This window comes from Oreochromis aureus, linkage group 5 (genome assembly GCF_013358895.1).
Source record: "Oreochromis aureus strain Israel breed Guangdong linkage group 5, ZZ_aureus, whole genome shotgun sequence".
NCBI lineage: Eukaryota > Metazoa > Chordata > Actinopteri > Cichliformes > Cichlidae > Oreochromis > Oreochromis aureus.
Genome location: NC_052946.1, coordinates 7746232 through 7762916, shown reverse-complemented (window position 1 = coordinate 7762916; position 16685 = coordinate 7746232). Strand labels below are relative to the sequence as shown.

General features: G+C 41.0%; 1 protein-coding gene and 1 long non-coding RNA gene across 4 annotated transcripts in view; one reads left to right on the top strand and one right to left on the bottom strand.

Moving 5' to 3' along the window:
- The window catches only part of cntn4 (contactin 4), a 195909-nt gene that overhangs the window by 147244 nt on the left and 31980 nt on the right, over positions 1-16685 (top strand). The window lies entirely within an intron of this gene.
- LOC120440267 lies at positions 12679-16257 on the bottom strand. The gene is made up of 3 exons (XR_005613125.1): positions 16095-16257; positions 13101-13200; positions 12679-13022 (listed from the first exon to the last, which is right to left on the bottom strand). It is a non-coding gene; the product is annotated as an uncharacterized LOC120440267 (long non-coding RNA).

The window sequence follows — 16685 nt, the reverse complement described above, 5'->3', positions numbered from 1 at the left end:
ACAAAGTTGAAAAGTACATAAAGTGCTGCAAAGAAGCACTCCCTCCTCCCCCCTCCCTCCTACATAAAGTCACTGTTAAAAATAAAATAACTATATAAATAATAATAAGAATATACATATATATAGATATAGATATATAAAGAATAAAGAGCAGACCAAATACATACAGATTACTAAAAATACTGTGGCAACTGTAGTGTAGAGGCGATGACACATACTGTGTGTGCAGTGATTGTGAAAAATAAACTGTCTAATATTTCAGCAGTTCAGCAGCCTGATGGCTTGTGGGTAGAGACTGTGCCTGGATCTGCTAGTGCGGGTGTGGATCCTCCTGTACCTCCTGACTGATGGCAGGAGGTACAGGTCATTAAACAATTTTTAATATTAGACAGTGATAACCCAAGTAAATGAAAAATGAAAAATTGAGTTTTTGATCTTCGGATTTCATTTAGTACAGGTAATTAGTTATCTAAACCTAACGAGTCCAATGTGGAATAAATGGTTGCCTCTAAAACATAATAACTGGTTGTGTCATCCTTGGCAGCAGGAAATGCAATAACTAGGAAGTCTTTCACACCACTCCGGTGGCCTTTTTTTTTTTTTTTTTACAGAATTGTTGTGGTTTTCAAGCATCATCAATGAAAATCGCAAACAGATTTAAATCTGGACTTTGAATAGGCCACTGCAAAATCTTTTGAGCATCAGGACACAAACTGATTTCCAGACGTTCTCCTTCAGGCTTTCAGGTACAGATCATGGTTCTACAAATTACACCTGAAGCATATATATATATATATATATATATATATATATATATATATATATATATATATATATATATATATATATATATATATATATATATATATATATATATATATATATATATATATATATATATATATATATATGTGTATACCAACCTCTGTATATTTACCAACCTCTGTATATATTTTATATATTTTGTTTACTCTATTTAATTTGTAAAATATGGATACATACACACACACACACACACACACACACGTAGAAAAACATATTTAGTATACACATCCAGTAATGCATATACTCTTATATTGTACATATATTTATTACTTTCAGATTTAGCCATTCTTATATTTTGCTTGTTTTATGTTATTGTATTTTTGCACAACTCTGTTGCTTGTGAAGCTCGCACACAAGAATTTCACTCGCATGTACTGTACCAGTGTACCTGCACATGTGACGTGACAATAAAAGTGATTTGATTTGATTTGACATATATATATATACATATATATGTTCGTCATTTAGAAAAGCGGTCCCCAACCCCCAGGCCGGTCCATAAGTCGTTTGATCACGGGTTGAGGCTCGGGTGTGAAATTTATGGTTTTCAGGGTTTTTACTGGTTTTTATTATATTTTTTAAATTATTTTTATCATTAACTTGGTTCCCCTGGGTCTTTTCCCGTGTGTTATGAATAAATCTTCTTCTTTTTTTTGTACCAGTACTGGTTTTATTTTGTTGTATTTATCCGCAACACCTTAAAGGCTGGTCCATGAAAATATTGTTGGACATAAACCGGTCCGAGTTGCAAAAATGTTTGGGGACCACTGGTTTAGAGCTTTGTAGTTGTCACATTTGGAGACAAATAATACAATGAATGCTGTCAAAACAGAATCTTTGCTTGTTTTTAAATGCGTACTGTATGAGAACATAATGTGGGAGACGTGGGCACCACCAGGCTTGAAAGACACCTCTCCTGTCCACGCTCGGTGAAGAGCCTGAATAAAAACAGCCATTATTCTTTGAGTTGTGTATCTCATGGCACAGTAATTTGTGTTTAACATGTCCAAATTACACTCACCCTTGTCATAAAGGAAATACTTATCAAATCTCAAAGTGGCCACATCCGAGCAGCTTGACACACTAATGGACCAGCGGTTTCAAAGTCAGGGCAATTTACTTTGAGAAATCAAATGCTGTTGGGAAATTGGCCCAAATGTCAGCTGCTGCTTCCGCTCACATTTCTTTTTTTTATAACTCGTCACAAACCGAGCTCAGATGTACACTTCAGACGCTCTTTAATTCCGCTTTCTACTTTTGCCAAAGTATTGACACACGCATCGAAGAGCAAGCGTGAAACATGAATCAGTGAGAGTGAGAAATTACTATTGCAGGATGTTCTGTGACTCATTTCATGCCCGGAGCAGAATTGAAATCATCTGCTAGGTATGTTTAGAGAGCTTTAAGTGGCATCTGTGAGTGTCTGAGCTTGTAGGTGAGGGGCCTAGCGCGACACGTTTGAGAGTGCCTTGCCGAGTTAAAAGTGAGACGACGTCAAAGACTTTCCGTATGGCCTGGATGTTGATTAGTCCATTAGTCTGCAGGAAGAGAAGCACTTGCTGTAGCTTGATTGGCCAGATTTTATCTGTAGTCATGACCCGCTGCCACTCTGTCCACCCTGCATATTATATATATCCCTCCTACGTTGGCACAGCAAATAAGCATGGCTGTCACGTAAATGAAGAGATGTCTCGCAGAGTGATCTCCATTTATAGACCCATCTGTTCAGCCAGACGCACTCCAGAAAGAATCAGTGTCAGGAGAACACCAAAACTGCGGAAGAGGCATAGAAGTGAACTTTGCATTAATTTGCTTATCACACATCTTTCCATAATGCGTTTTTTTCCACCCCATCTTTTCAAGGATACTTTAATAAGACACTCATCAAATGTCTCAGGGCTTACGTTTATGAAGACTTGGAATTAATAAGCGCCGCGTGGAAAACAGGTGTATTAATAAAAGTGCTGATTAAATGATCTGTGTGAACGGACAGCTCTCTACTTCTATTTCCGTCTCCTCTTTCTCACGCTGCATGCTGTTATACTTATTAAAAACATTGTTTATCATGTTTAAATGTCACTTCACATTTTTACTCATTAGATCTGTAATTTCCTCATTTGGCTCTAATGGAACATCTGCCTGTAAAGTGGAGTTCTGACTCTCCGTGGAGGTTAGCAGCGTGAGTGAGACCTGAATGCTGAAAGTTTATGCACCCAGAAGGACTCGTTTCATTACTCTGGCTTCAGGAAAGGTTTACTACCTGACACGGCTGCAGCGGACAGCTGACTGGTGCTTTTCATTTTGCCTTTGCCTACACCTCTCCACCTTGTCTGCAGCTTATAAAAGTCACGCAAAAGAGTGTGGTCCCACTCGCATGAGAATGGGAGCAATCCAAGGATTAGTGCTGTGCTGATCCTGGCAGCTGCAGACAACAACCAACGCTGTTCAGAGGTGCCGGCTAGCACACACACACACACACACACACACACACACACACACACACACACACACACACACACACACATAGCAGATTAAATGTTTTATTTATCCAAACATGTCTCAGAGTTGGAGCTGCTCAGGAGGTGGAAATAATCTCATTGGTTGCTTTAAACCTCAGTGGGCAGAATCCTACATTTCCTTTAGAGGCAGTGTCAGGTAAATGTTGAATCAGTAATTAGAGTCATTTACTAATTCAGCTGTTTTAATGGTGAATATCATCTTTTCTTATTATGAAAAAATACATAAAGGGGCTACTATAATATCAAGCCCACACATATGCCTTAATAATAGTTTTCTAACCGATAGTTGCAACATTTCAAGAATCAGTGAATGTTTCTTCTGCCTTGTCTTTCTTCATGATGTCTGTAAACCTTTGCTACTCACTGTCCAGGAAGTCACTTCACTGCAGATGAATGTGAATCATTAGTTTGACACATTTATGCCTCTAAGCAGGAGGTGACTGCACCATGTTGGACATGCTGTGATCACATGCTGAATTTGAGCTAGATGAGCATGATCGGCGCATTGGTCATTGTGCTCTTAGCACGTGTGGATTATAGGCATGTTGCTATGTTAGAAGCAAATGTTCCCATAAGTTGTGCACTATGCACAGTGTTCAGTTTTATAATTTTTATAATATAATGTAATTGTTTAGACACTTTACATTAATTTGATTGAAAGTGTAATGGTCTTTAAGTCAAAAAGTCTAAAACAATTATCTAATAAAACCATAGTACAGCGAGTGTAAGTAGGGACAGGGGGCTTGTTGAGCCATGTTGTGTATGGGACTTTAGTGATAGTATCACACCCCCAGGAGCAGCGCTTGGCTGTGTGGCCAAAGGAGATTACTAGTGTAATATATTCATTATGCAACAACTCACAAAAAGCATTTCTTGTTCACAAGTGACAAACTGTATGACGAGAAATGAACCCAACACAAAAGTGCCAAAAATACATAAAGAAATAAATAAGACTTCCCACTTGAACCCAGCTCAAAAAACTCCTATAGATTCTCGTGTTAAAATGAGAAGAAATCAGCAAGTTTACAGGCTGTTTAAAACCAGCAGCTGTTTGCTCATCCCTGAATCGATCCTCTCAACCATCTCTATATGGTTGCTTTTAGCCTTCGTGACTACTGTATGGCTGGTATGTGGCTTAATGTTAGCTGAGTTAAGCATAAGTTATGCAGATGGTTGTCATGTACATGTTCAGCATTTAACTAAACTCCAAGGAAGAAGGACGGACGTTTTTTCTTATGAAAAATGTGCTCACTAGCCAAAATGAGCCAAAACCCATGGTGCTAACCAAGTTAGCTAGTCAGCACTAGTGTTAGCTAACATGTGCCCAAGACTATCATCCAAAAAAAGTCATTTATGATTCAAGGAAATAAAATATCAGTCAACCTGAATACACAGCAAAGAATATGAACATCAGTGACACACTGCATGGTTAAATTCTTCCTTTATTATTTAAAAAAATGTTCATTTGTAAAGTCACTGTGTCTCTTTAAACACTGAAATAAAATATATCCATCTGCTGTTACTGCAGTTTGCTGCAACGTTTGCATGTGTGTACGTTTCATGCTTTAGAAAGACAAAGAGTAAAATGGACTCGGTGGACAAGTGTGTCTATTATACATTTTCTATGATACTGGGTTGCATCAGCAGCCCAAACACAGTGACTCCACAAATAAACATCTTTTTAAATAATAAAAGAATTTAACCGTGCAGCGTGTCACTTTTTACATATTCTATGAGCCTCAAATTGTGGAAATTATGTAACAATAATAATAATAATGTACCCGATTTTATATAGATTTTTTTCTAGTCTCATTAAATATTTGCTTTAGACAACAAGTCACATTTTAATCATACATTCATACAGTGCTGTATTCTGTTTACTTAAACACTTTATTTACTTAATATCTACAGCCAATTTTAAATTGTTAACCTAACATGCATGTTTTTGGACTGTGGGAGGAAGCTGAAGCACCAAAAACGAAACCTGTGCAGATACAAGGAGAACAGGCACTCCACATAAAAAGACCTCAGGAACCTCAGAGAACCAGAAATCTTGTTAATAAGGTATGATGGTCGAGTACTAACCACTCTACCACCATGCTGCCTAAGATTACAGCATTAACTGCTCTACTACACATAAGAACTCGACCGGGAATCAGGTCATTTACAGGTTCTCCACAAACATAAGTGTGAGACCGACAAAGGCCGACAGTTTTTCAGTTGTCCCCCAGTACAGTCACAAACTGTACTCTTTCACCAGTCACACCAGAGCGACCAAATATCCACAGCGCTACAGTATCACTGCGTCTGGATTCTGACTTGGAGGCATTCGGTCACAGCTTTGCATCACTGGCTCCTCAGCCAGGCACATACACCAAATGCCTGTAGTGCAATAAAGATTTTCCGGTAACCATGTGCGTTCTCCACTGTTGTTTGCCAAACACTTCAAGCAGTATTAACCCTAACTCTAATTCTAAAAGACCTTTTTTTTTATCTATAACAGCAAAAAAGCACAAAGGGATCCTCTGCCTTTCTTTTATCAAAGTAAAGTTGTTTTATAATCAAATAAAACCAGTCAGTTTTCTTGTATGTTCCTTATATTTTATATAACACTAGCACCATCGGCCTACGCTCAAATATAAGAACAAGTCTCTGCATTTCATGGATCATGGATTTGTGATAACGCTTCCTTCTCCCTGGGGACATGTTGGCTTTAGTCGCACAATCTTTTGTATGCAACCATCAAACATCAACATCGTCAAACAGAGAATGTGAAAACCATGTCTATGCCACTGTCATTGTTAACTGCACAATGGCAGGGGACAGGGGTGAGTGTGTGGTATCTGTATATATTTTTGTTATTCTTGTATCAAAGATGCACAAAAAGCAGTCTGTGCTTTCTGTCCTAAAATAATTCACTGAGACATTTTTTTAAAATGGTATGTCTTCATCTTTTTTTCTTTTTTTTTAGCATCAATAGCAATCTTAAGAGTTGCTAAGTGTAGCGGCAAGTCATTACGCGTGCTGGTGTGTTCTAAATTTCCAGGAATGATGCTTCGGAATGATTTTGCCAACTTAACTTTTACTGAACTACTGAGCATTACGATATAATGTACGACTGCATTACCATATGTCTGTCTTTGTGTGCAGAGAACAAGAACAGAGTTGGGGAGGGAGAAGAGTGATAAAAGGCCAGAGGAGAGGAATTTAACATGCCTCTGATGCCTCTTTGACTCCCCGTAAAGGTGATCGGTGTTGAAGGGCACTGACTTGATGGACAGAATGTTCTTCGGCCCTTGCTTGCCAGTCATGATCACAGGCGTTAATTGATTTTGCTGTTGTATTTGGAGACCATCAAAATGATTTGTAGATCAATTTGCCTTGCAGCTATTGTGTCGCTACCTCCCGCGGCCCACAGCATCACTCACAGGCAGAATATATCCTTTAAGCTGTCACTATTTCCCATCACGCGGTGCCATACATTGTCAGTCATCTATCAGTCCGACTCAACATTTGCTTAATTAGCACTTTTTGCTCTTCAGAGCAGGAGGGGGGGGGGTTATAAAAGCCGTGCCTGACAAGAATCCCGCTTTTGACTGAACTCAAATAACACTCTGAAGTGCGATAAAGTGGATACCAAGATGTTTGCCGAGATTAGGTCAGAGCCCCTTTTACCCGTCTGCATCCCATGTACTGCTCGCCGGGATTATTTTTATCTGGAAGACAGTGGCTGATATCATTTTTCAAAGTGAGAATCCGCCAGCGCAGCATGAGTAATCCATCTTGGTTCCTCTGACAATTTCCTGTGGAACATGTGTGTGCTCTTTATTCCTGAAGGGATACCTCAGCACACGAGTGGAGATGAATATCTCTGGAAGGGGAATAAACCATCGGAGCGCTTTGCGATTAAAGGAATCCTCTGGAAGCGCGTACACAACGCCCACCGTGCGGCCCATGCAGATAAACTCCCTCGCCTCGCAGTGCAATTACCAGCACAATCACATCATGTTCCACTGGCGGGAATTAAGATGTTCTCAATCAGGTTGCTTCATTAAGACACCTTCCTATAAAAAGTGCACACTTTTACACAACATTTATTCTGTGAGGATTCATTTGCACCAATGTCCTCAGATACTAGACTGTTGTGTGTGTGTGTGTGTGTGTGTGTGTGTGTGTGTGTGTGTGTGTGTGTGTGTGTGTGTGTGTGTGTGTGTGCGTGCATAAAGTATGTTTAAGCTGGGAGGTTTTTGTGTTTTTTAGGGGTTTTTTTTAGCACTGATAGTTTAACAGCATTTTCATGGCTGGGGATGCTTGGGATTATACGTACCTTTTCTCTTTACTGCTGAATTGCATCCATATTTGATTTTTACTCGATACTTAGGAAATAGACCCAACAAGCACATCCTAGGGACAAAACATCCAGTATTCAAATGGTTCAACAAACTTTAGCTAGAACTACTTTATAATGTTGAAAACAGAAGTATAATTCCTGCCGTGCCTGTCAAAAAAAGCTACACACACAGAAATAAAAAGGAAATAAAAGAAGGATCCATCCTTGCTGTTGAAGCTATGTGGAAAAAAACTTGGCATTTCCCTGCTTACATTATGGTAATTCACATTGGAGCTGTAGCAGTAGTGTGCATTTCATAGAGTAAGAGATTAATACTTGCGCTGCAGCTCAGCACCCCCTTGTCCCCTGGCCACGTTTTTATAAAGCTACAATATTGCCAAAGAAGCTTTAATTCTAACCGGTGCCCTGGGGACAAGTGTCAATACACAGTGAACCAAAAGGAAAGTCTTTCAAGTACTGTCTGCAACTTACTCCACTGGTAATGGAGCTAAATAGGAAAAAAATATACGATCAGCACATAACCATGCCTCGGGTTGCATAAAGTGTCTTTGTTGAGACTTGGACAACGAGTGCTTATTTTGTGTCCATTATTCTTAATCATTTGCTCTGTCTTTAAAGCAAGAGCTCCCTGCAAAGAGCGGCCACAAAGGCACTTGTTACATTGTTGCTGAGCTTTGAGTGACACCTTCAAAAGATCCCCTGTCAGGCGGGTATTTTCTACACGATTGATGGTATTTTTGTGGAAGGTACCGTTTTTGTTTTTGTTTTTTTTGTTTATATAGTTTAAAGACTTGTAGGGTAAACTGGTTGGGTAATTGAGCTGCTTAATAACGTCTAACACACACACAGAGTGATTTGTGCTTTTTGGCAACATAGCGTTTTTATTACGATGAGGCTCAGCACTGACTCAGCAGCACATTTAAGGCACAGCTTACAGGTATATTTGTCTGCTTTCACTCTAGTTTTCTAAGATGTGTCATCTTTAATGGTGAACAGCATGAAAAGCAGTAAGAAGTCATGTTTGTGGTACTGCAGTTAATCGTTTAGTACTCTATGTTAGGCCTTTGGTCATTGGATTATTGAGCTGAATCTAAACTTAAATAATCACGATACATTCATTTTTCCTGCTTTTTTAGAGAAACTGGACCTTTCTCTCTCAGTAACTGTGCACAAATGTGTTCATTCTTCATTCATTTCTGGAGGATGTTGCATACATGTATTTTTGGCAGCTGTCTTAGGTTTTGGATATTTTTTTTGTTCACTGCTCCAATAATTTTGGTGTTTTATTGTAGCTGACAGGCCCATTGCTTCCACCTTCTGACAGTAGTCACATGTTACATTCAAAGCACAACCTCTGGGACTGAAAAATGAAGCCCACGTGTAATTGCCAAAAAGTACCCTTATTCTAATGGCCACTGGTTTCAAACGTGAGTCAGTCCCGATTGCCTCCCATGTCAAAATGCTTAACTTTATATGCATTAAAAAGCATGTTTACAGCCTCAGAAGAAAAAATGACTTCAGTCTCTATGGATCATTTTTCCCTATTTTACAACTTTGTGATGTGTTAAAATTCGTCTTTCTGGATACTGAACAAAAACCTCAAGAGTGAAGGTGTCTTTTCAAATTCGACCTGGAGCCAGGTCGTTAGCCGTGAGATGAGTGTACAGGAAGTGCAACTACAAATATTTAGCTTACACGGTCTCGTCAAATGTCTCCTTCCTCCCTTCCGGTTCATGTCCCGCTCGATGCACGGCCCGCTGTTTTGCACGCCTTCCTCCACTTCTTCTTATCCAGAGCATCTTCCAGTGTCACGTTTGCAGCCTTCATGTCATCTTTGATTCGGTCCATCCAGTGCTTTTTTGGTCTTCCTCGTGACCTGTTGTGACCCAGGTCTAATCCTTGGGCTGTTTTCGCGACAGAGTTGTCATCACTATGGACAACATGGCCATACCACCAGGGCCTCGACTCTCGCTTCTTGTCCGTGATCAGCGCCACTCCACATCCTTTCCTAACGTCTTCTTTCATGACTCAGTCTAGTCGTGTGAGACCCAGCGGCCACCTCAGCATCTTCATCTCCATTGTTTGAAGAACTTGCTCATGCTTGGTAGTCGCTGGCTAGCACTCTGACCTGTAGAGTGCCACTGGGAGCACAATCGACTTGTAGACTTTCGCCTTGAGGTAGATTGGCATCCTCTTGTCGCACAGGACTCCAGTGACCTGACACCACTTCATCCACGCTGCGTTCACACAGGCTCTGGTGTCTGGTAGAGTTTTGCAGTCCGAGGTGACGAGGGACCCGAGATATTTGAATTGGGTGACTTTGGTCAGTGGCTCGCCATCAATGGTGATGGTACCGTTGGTCTGGGGGACGCATTCGAGACGGTCTCATCAAATGTACTGCACCAAAATGTATTCACCCATCACCGGTCCCCAAAATTGTGTTTGGAGTCCTGTGGTTGGAAATTATAGCACAGCCATACATTCTGTGGTTACCTTTAAAGGGATTGCTTCAATGATAAAACGCCAATAAAACGTTAATAAGGCAGCTTGGACTGCTATCAGTCTGTTTCACATTTTGCAAACGAATAGGATCAAGCTGGAAATTACATGGAGTCTGTTTGTGATAATATAGCAGTAAATTGTGGTAAGTCTGCAGAAATTGCATGTACATACATAGATATTCATATTAACAACTTCCTTCCAAGTTCAGAGAGATGTCTAGAACCGCACAGATCTGGAACAGAATTTAAAATAATTCTTCCAGGAACAATGAGGCAGTTTAACAGTGGAGTGAAATGGGTCCTCAGCAACCTGCTTTTATATGCCAATGTAACTGGAATACAACCAGCTGACAGCCAGTTACGTCTGGTCCCCTACTGTAAAGGCATGCATTGCAAATGAGCTTCACTCATCAGTGCAGACTTCACTCACACTGATTCGAACATGTTGGTAATTTTTCTGCATTTAGAAATTTGACAGCAGTTATTTTCAGACCTTCACCAATCTTTCTGAAAGTGGTTGTAGTCAGTCTGAGTCACACGGAAACTGCTTGGAGACAAGTTGCATCCCACCAGGTGACCTGAGCAATCATCTTGATTGATCGACAGTTGTCGCTGCTTTGAAATTGAAGCAGTGATTTCTTTTTGGTTATACTACACCAGCCTGTTTTGGATATAGACTTTTTTAACCTAAACATCAACTGGTACTGGTGTGGTGTATTTACTGGATATCACTATTTCACTGATATTCATCCAACAGCTTTTAATGGGCTCTTACTCAGTCAGTTGCCACAGGCCTATGGCTTATGTAGCTAAAGAAAAAAACAATGCCGAGATTGAGTGGTCGTAGATAAACTGCTGCTATTTCATCAAAGTTTGTCGGACACCATGTTTGGCACTTTTGTTGACTGTATTTATGTGGGCACAGCTTCACATTTTAAAGCTGTGCCCACCACAAAGTTAATCATCTTCTGTCCATCTGCTAATGCTTTGATCATTTGCTGCAGCTAATGATCCATGCGACAAGGTGAGAGTCAGTGGTACAGGTCTGACTAGGGGAAAAAATCAATATCAATTACACCTATATCGGAGAATTGTCAAAACTAAATGCCCAGGTGTCCCTGTCTCACCAGTGTCTGCCAATAGCTTTGACTGGAAAAAAAAAAAAATTCTAAAAAAGCGCATACCTGCTTTATCTCTAATTGACCGTTAACCTTGATGCTGGCAGCGTCACGAGAAAATAGAAGGCAAGTTTGTTTAGTCACGATGCTGCATGAAACATCTGAGAAGGGTTTTTTTCTGCAGTCGCACCGTGTTCGGTGAGTTTTAGCATCCAGGGTGTGCGCTTCACAGCTGGGCTTGATTTATGCCGCTGACAAGGCCGTTTCTCTCCAGCACAGCACACTGTGGGGAAGCTCAGGAGAGACAGCCTTTCAATTTATCTCAGACGGCCCCTCCCCGGCCCGCACTTCAGGGTTTTTAAAGCAGTCGAGAGCATAGATCAACACCTGAAGTTAGGTCCCACCCCCTTATCCCAGCTCAGAGGATACGGCGACCTCGCCTCCTTCTCGGCACCCTCACCACATTACAGCTTCTTGCCTCCAGCGCTGTTAGTGATGCTGACGCTTTGATATAATTATGATTAGAAACGCTTCCTGCAGGTAGGTCGACGATGGCCGGCGCAGGTCGGAAATAGTAACACGAGAACACCTCACCTTATCTGTGAGTTTACCACGGAAAGCAAACACAATATCAAACACATCCCCTGCAGTACTGTTTTTTTACCCCTCCACACTTTCCACATTGAGTTAACTGGTTTTTGGAAGTGAATGGCTGCCGAGGTAGTGAGTTGAGCAAGCTGTTTGTGCTCTCAGGCAGTAATCTTTGTGTACAAAAGGCCTTAGCTGAGACTAATTATTTGGTGAAATCACCGTAAGCTCGCGACGATCTCTCTCTTCCTGTGGTCTCATGGCTGAGTAATTCCACTGATAGAATCTTAACCCCTATTTTCACAAGCCGGCTTTATTTACCCTGTTAATTAAGCAGAGAGGCACGCCTCCGTCCTGCAGCCACGCCGCCAATCAGCCGCAGCATCTCGGAATCACCGAGCATTCAAGAACGTTCCTGTTTGGAACTCTCGAATCAGATCTGATCTGTGATTACGCATATTGTTTGCATGTTGAATTCTGATGAGTGCGCTCCCCTTCTTCGACGGCGACTTAGCGAGTTAGCGTGTTTATGTAGAGAGCAACTTAATATGATTCCTCTGTTTGAGGCGCCCACTGTTACAAACTCGTTCTACATTCCAGGCCCACACTTGGTTCAAAGCTGTTCCACTCAACGCACAATTTCCTTGCCTTTTTTTTATTACTGATTCATTATTTGGATTGTGACAGTTTCCTCTCGACATCTAGAATTTATCAAACAGATCAAAGACAAAAATATGTCTGAATGAAACATCAAAACAAGGCTTTCAAGTGTTTGGTTTTTTTTTATTGTAAGGAAGCTTGCAAAAAGGCAAAGTGTGCATCTGTTAACATCGTCTCAGAGAGAACGTAAGGAAATCACAAATAAAAAAACACAAAAAATAAGGCTTTCACTTTGGACCGGGCTCTGCTCCTGCGATTTCCACTTCACAGTGCCTCATGATAGCTGCTCTGTGACTGATGTTATTTGTCTCTTTCATCTTGGTGGAGAGCAGGGAGGATCAACGCTGTACAGCCTCTGTCCTCTGAGGCTTGATCTCCCCCCCCAAAAAATACACACCTGTGTTTTTTAGGATTACACGAGTGCATTCGGACATCTCGCCGTGTTCAAAATAATCGCCTCCTTTTGAGAGAATTACAGCCATGTCCATTAAACCGTGTGAGGCAGGGATGAAAGGAGTGGCACTTGTGTTCATCTCACCTGTGAATTATTGATACCTGCCCCCCCTCCTCTGGATTCTCCCGGGACCAGGGTGGAAAATGTCTCCTCGCATAATGGGCACATCGCGCAGACATGTTGTCTGGGCCGCGGCGGAGGAGAGAGAAGACAGGGAGCAAAACAGAAATGTGTTAATAGTGTGCCTCCATCTCTTATTCACCACTCCTGCGCCTCGGCTGACTTCTACTGTATTTGACCTCATCTTTTCTTCCATTAGCTTCAGACTGAAATGATGAACACTTATGCAGACATCCAGTCTGCTACTTTTCTCTGTGATGTCAGTGAAAGGAAAGTTCCTCCCCGGTCTTTACATGAATCTACAGAGAAAAGTACACGATACGGTGAATGGCCGAGAATAGTCCTGGCTCTCTCTCCTTTGGGCTTGCACCACTTGTTCACGCTCTTACAAGACGCGCCATCACATGATGGCTTTTTCGTCCCTGAGGATAATGGGATGGGGGATATACAGAGCACCGTGCACAAACGTGGGTATTTAGTTATGTTGAGGAATTACTGTGAGCATCGTGCTGCAGGTAGACTTGAACTGGGTCAGAGCTTGTTCTAGTTAAAGCAGCATGTTTTTGTGTGTGTTTACGCTCGTGCTTAATTGATGCGCACCCTTAAATTTCCTTTAAATAACACGAGTCATCACAGCAGCTCGGCTATAAACACGGGAGCGGCAATGCAATTCAATTAATGTACAGCAGTTGTTTTAATTGTGCTTACTTGGCTCCGTGTTACGGCCACTTGTAGGGCCGCGGTGCCATTTAATGGGCCGCTTTCCTCATATATATCAGCCTGCAGGTTTGACGCCATTAACTGTGCGCCAGCCCACACTGCGATATGCCCCCATGTAACTGATGGTCATTGTTGGCTACTTTGCATTCACCACTTTTCTCTCAGCCTGATATAAACCCAGAAGTATCCACTCAGCAGCACCATGTGGTTTTAGAAGTAGATTCACTTACACTAACTGCCTCTGCACTTTCTTATCACATCCACCACTTGAAAAAAAACACCCAACAAAGAGGTGGGGCAGAGGGGGAAAGACATTGTGCCACACTGTATCAGCCACATTTCAGCTAAATGCTCCCAGTTAAATGAAAACAACTGTTCTCACGTAACAGTGATGAAAGCTGATGAACTCGGACTGCGTCAGCAAATATTTGTAGCAATCAAATAGCTGTTTCGAATAGGTTTTTAAACTCGGACTTGGACTGTTAATTACTGCAGTAGTAGGTATTTGGATACAGTGCTGACAGATAGTTTTAATTGGTGCTTTGTAGAGCAGCAGCTATTAAGGGTCAGAGGAACAGCCCGGCTGATTCAGATATTAAATTTCAATAACTTTTACTTTCTAGCGTGATTACAAAAACAGAAAACTAATTTTAAATAGGATTTTCTGCAAATCTAAAAACCGCCATACTTTTAATTGGACTCTCTTTCAGCTCGGTATGGTTTATTTCTGGCCTAGAACCTAATTTTTTAGATTTTAGATCATATCATCGTATCCACACTGCATTTTTCAGCCAAAAGGCGTCTGTTTTCAACAAAATATGTCCATGCTTTTTTACAGTACGCTACCTGCCCGGCTCTAACAGCAGCAAGATAAAGCAAAAAATGAGCTGGTGAACACGGAGGCACATTATCCAGAGATATTACAGAGAGAGAGAGAGAGCACTCAAAGACTCCTGAGTTGAATTCCCTCCGTGGCAGATAAAAGGGAAAAAAGCTTTTTTAAACCTTGTGTTGGGTCAAAGTCAGTCGCATTTGACTGGATATTCTATACATGTAGTGTTTTTAACCTGGTGACCATTAAAATTAAAGTTCATTTAAATAATTGTGCACAGTAAGTGCCCAGAGCATTTGATTTAACAGCTGTAGACACACACATGTTTCTCAGAGTCAGACAGAGAAACACAGATAAAAGGAAGATACGATTTTGTGCACACACCTCATTACTTTTGGTTCCCACAAGTCAGATTTCAGTGTTATTGGGGAATAGTTCTCCAGGCTTTCTGACATTGGCTGCTTTTTCACTCATTTTCAGTTCAGTCCTTGTACCTGATCATTTTCAGAGGAATGATATGTCAGCATGTTGTGTGTGCCGTTAAAATCTGAGGAAACTAGACAAGTAGTGGAGAAAATAAGAAGTGGCAGACCACCTAAAAGTATCCAGTGTCCTTAATAAATAGAAGAAAATTCAGCAAAGACCTGGCACAGGACCTAGGTGATGCACCTTTATTTAATCCATTTACTATCTACTCATGACTCATCAGAATTACAGTGGAACTCAATGGAACACTATTGAGCTCAACATTACTAAAGCAGCGTGGGATTATCCCGACAGAGAAGAGACGAAAAGGCAGCGAGCATCCAAAGAAGAGTTTTGGATGTCCATCAAGAAGACTGGAGAACTATTCCTGAAGAGTCTGCTTAAAACTATAATAAGAAAGCTTGTTTGGGTTCCATACAAAACAATGACTTTTAACCTCATTAGAATTGTACAAACTCTGTTTTTCCTCGTTACACCGTATTTCCATTTTTGTTTGCATGTTTCAATAAAATTTTCCCAGCAAAATACAAAGAAATGACATGTGGCTCAAGACTTTTACACATATTCACCAAGTGACCAAAAATATAACTCCAGATGTTGCTTATTCTAAAGAACGTTTTAAAAACAGCTTTTGAAAGCAGCGCTCTTACTGTAATTTTGATATTGTGACGATGGTTCATAAGGACAAACTGAAAAAAGCTTTGAAGTTTACTAATCTGACATCCACTCCTCAGTTTTGCATTTCATGACCCTGAAAGATGACTCTGATTAAATGCCATGTAAATCTTCAGGGAACAATATGCTAATGTTGCATTCACAGCTTTATGAGCCTCCCCTCAAGTGGCTCGCTCACACTTCTTCATTTCTGTTTTTATATGTTACTTCCTGTTTGGAAGTTGAAGACTAACTCTGATATTTACCTGCCTTTTATCTCTGTTGTACTCTTCGTCCTGATAAAACATCCTGCTTTTTAGCTCCTAATTGCTACACACTCTTCACCAGCTAATTGCTGCCTGATGACTTGCCTTTGAGAAAGTGGCGTCCTGTGGGTCTATCACAGGGGTCGGCAACCCGCGGCTCCGGAGCCGCATGCGGCTCTTTAGTCCTTATAGTGCGGCTCCGCGTGGTTTGGGAAAATAAATTAGAAGTATTTCGCTGAAGTGTATTTTATTTATGTTAGTTCTTTTAAACTTGTAGTTCTAAATTGGAAGATTATTGTGATATTGAAATATAAATATAAAATTATATTCTATTATTTTTTCCTCGCTCAATATAAGCGTCACACTCGCGGAAGCCGGTATTCCCACCGAAACGCCGTGCATTTATCGAGACTTTCAAGCCCAGGTAGGCCAATTATGGATCTTCGGATCCACATTATGTCAGCAGCTCCACCGTGAACTATGTTAAAGACAAACACTGCTCACGCCTCACAGATGACAGATGACAGCTTACAGTCCTGCGTAAACTCACTTCGCACAGCACCGATTAGCAGACGCTGTGCGCAGAGGTTC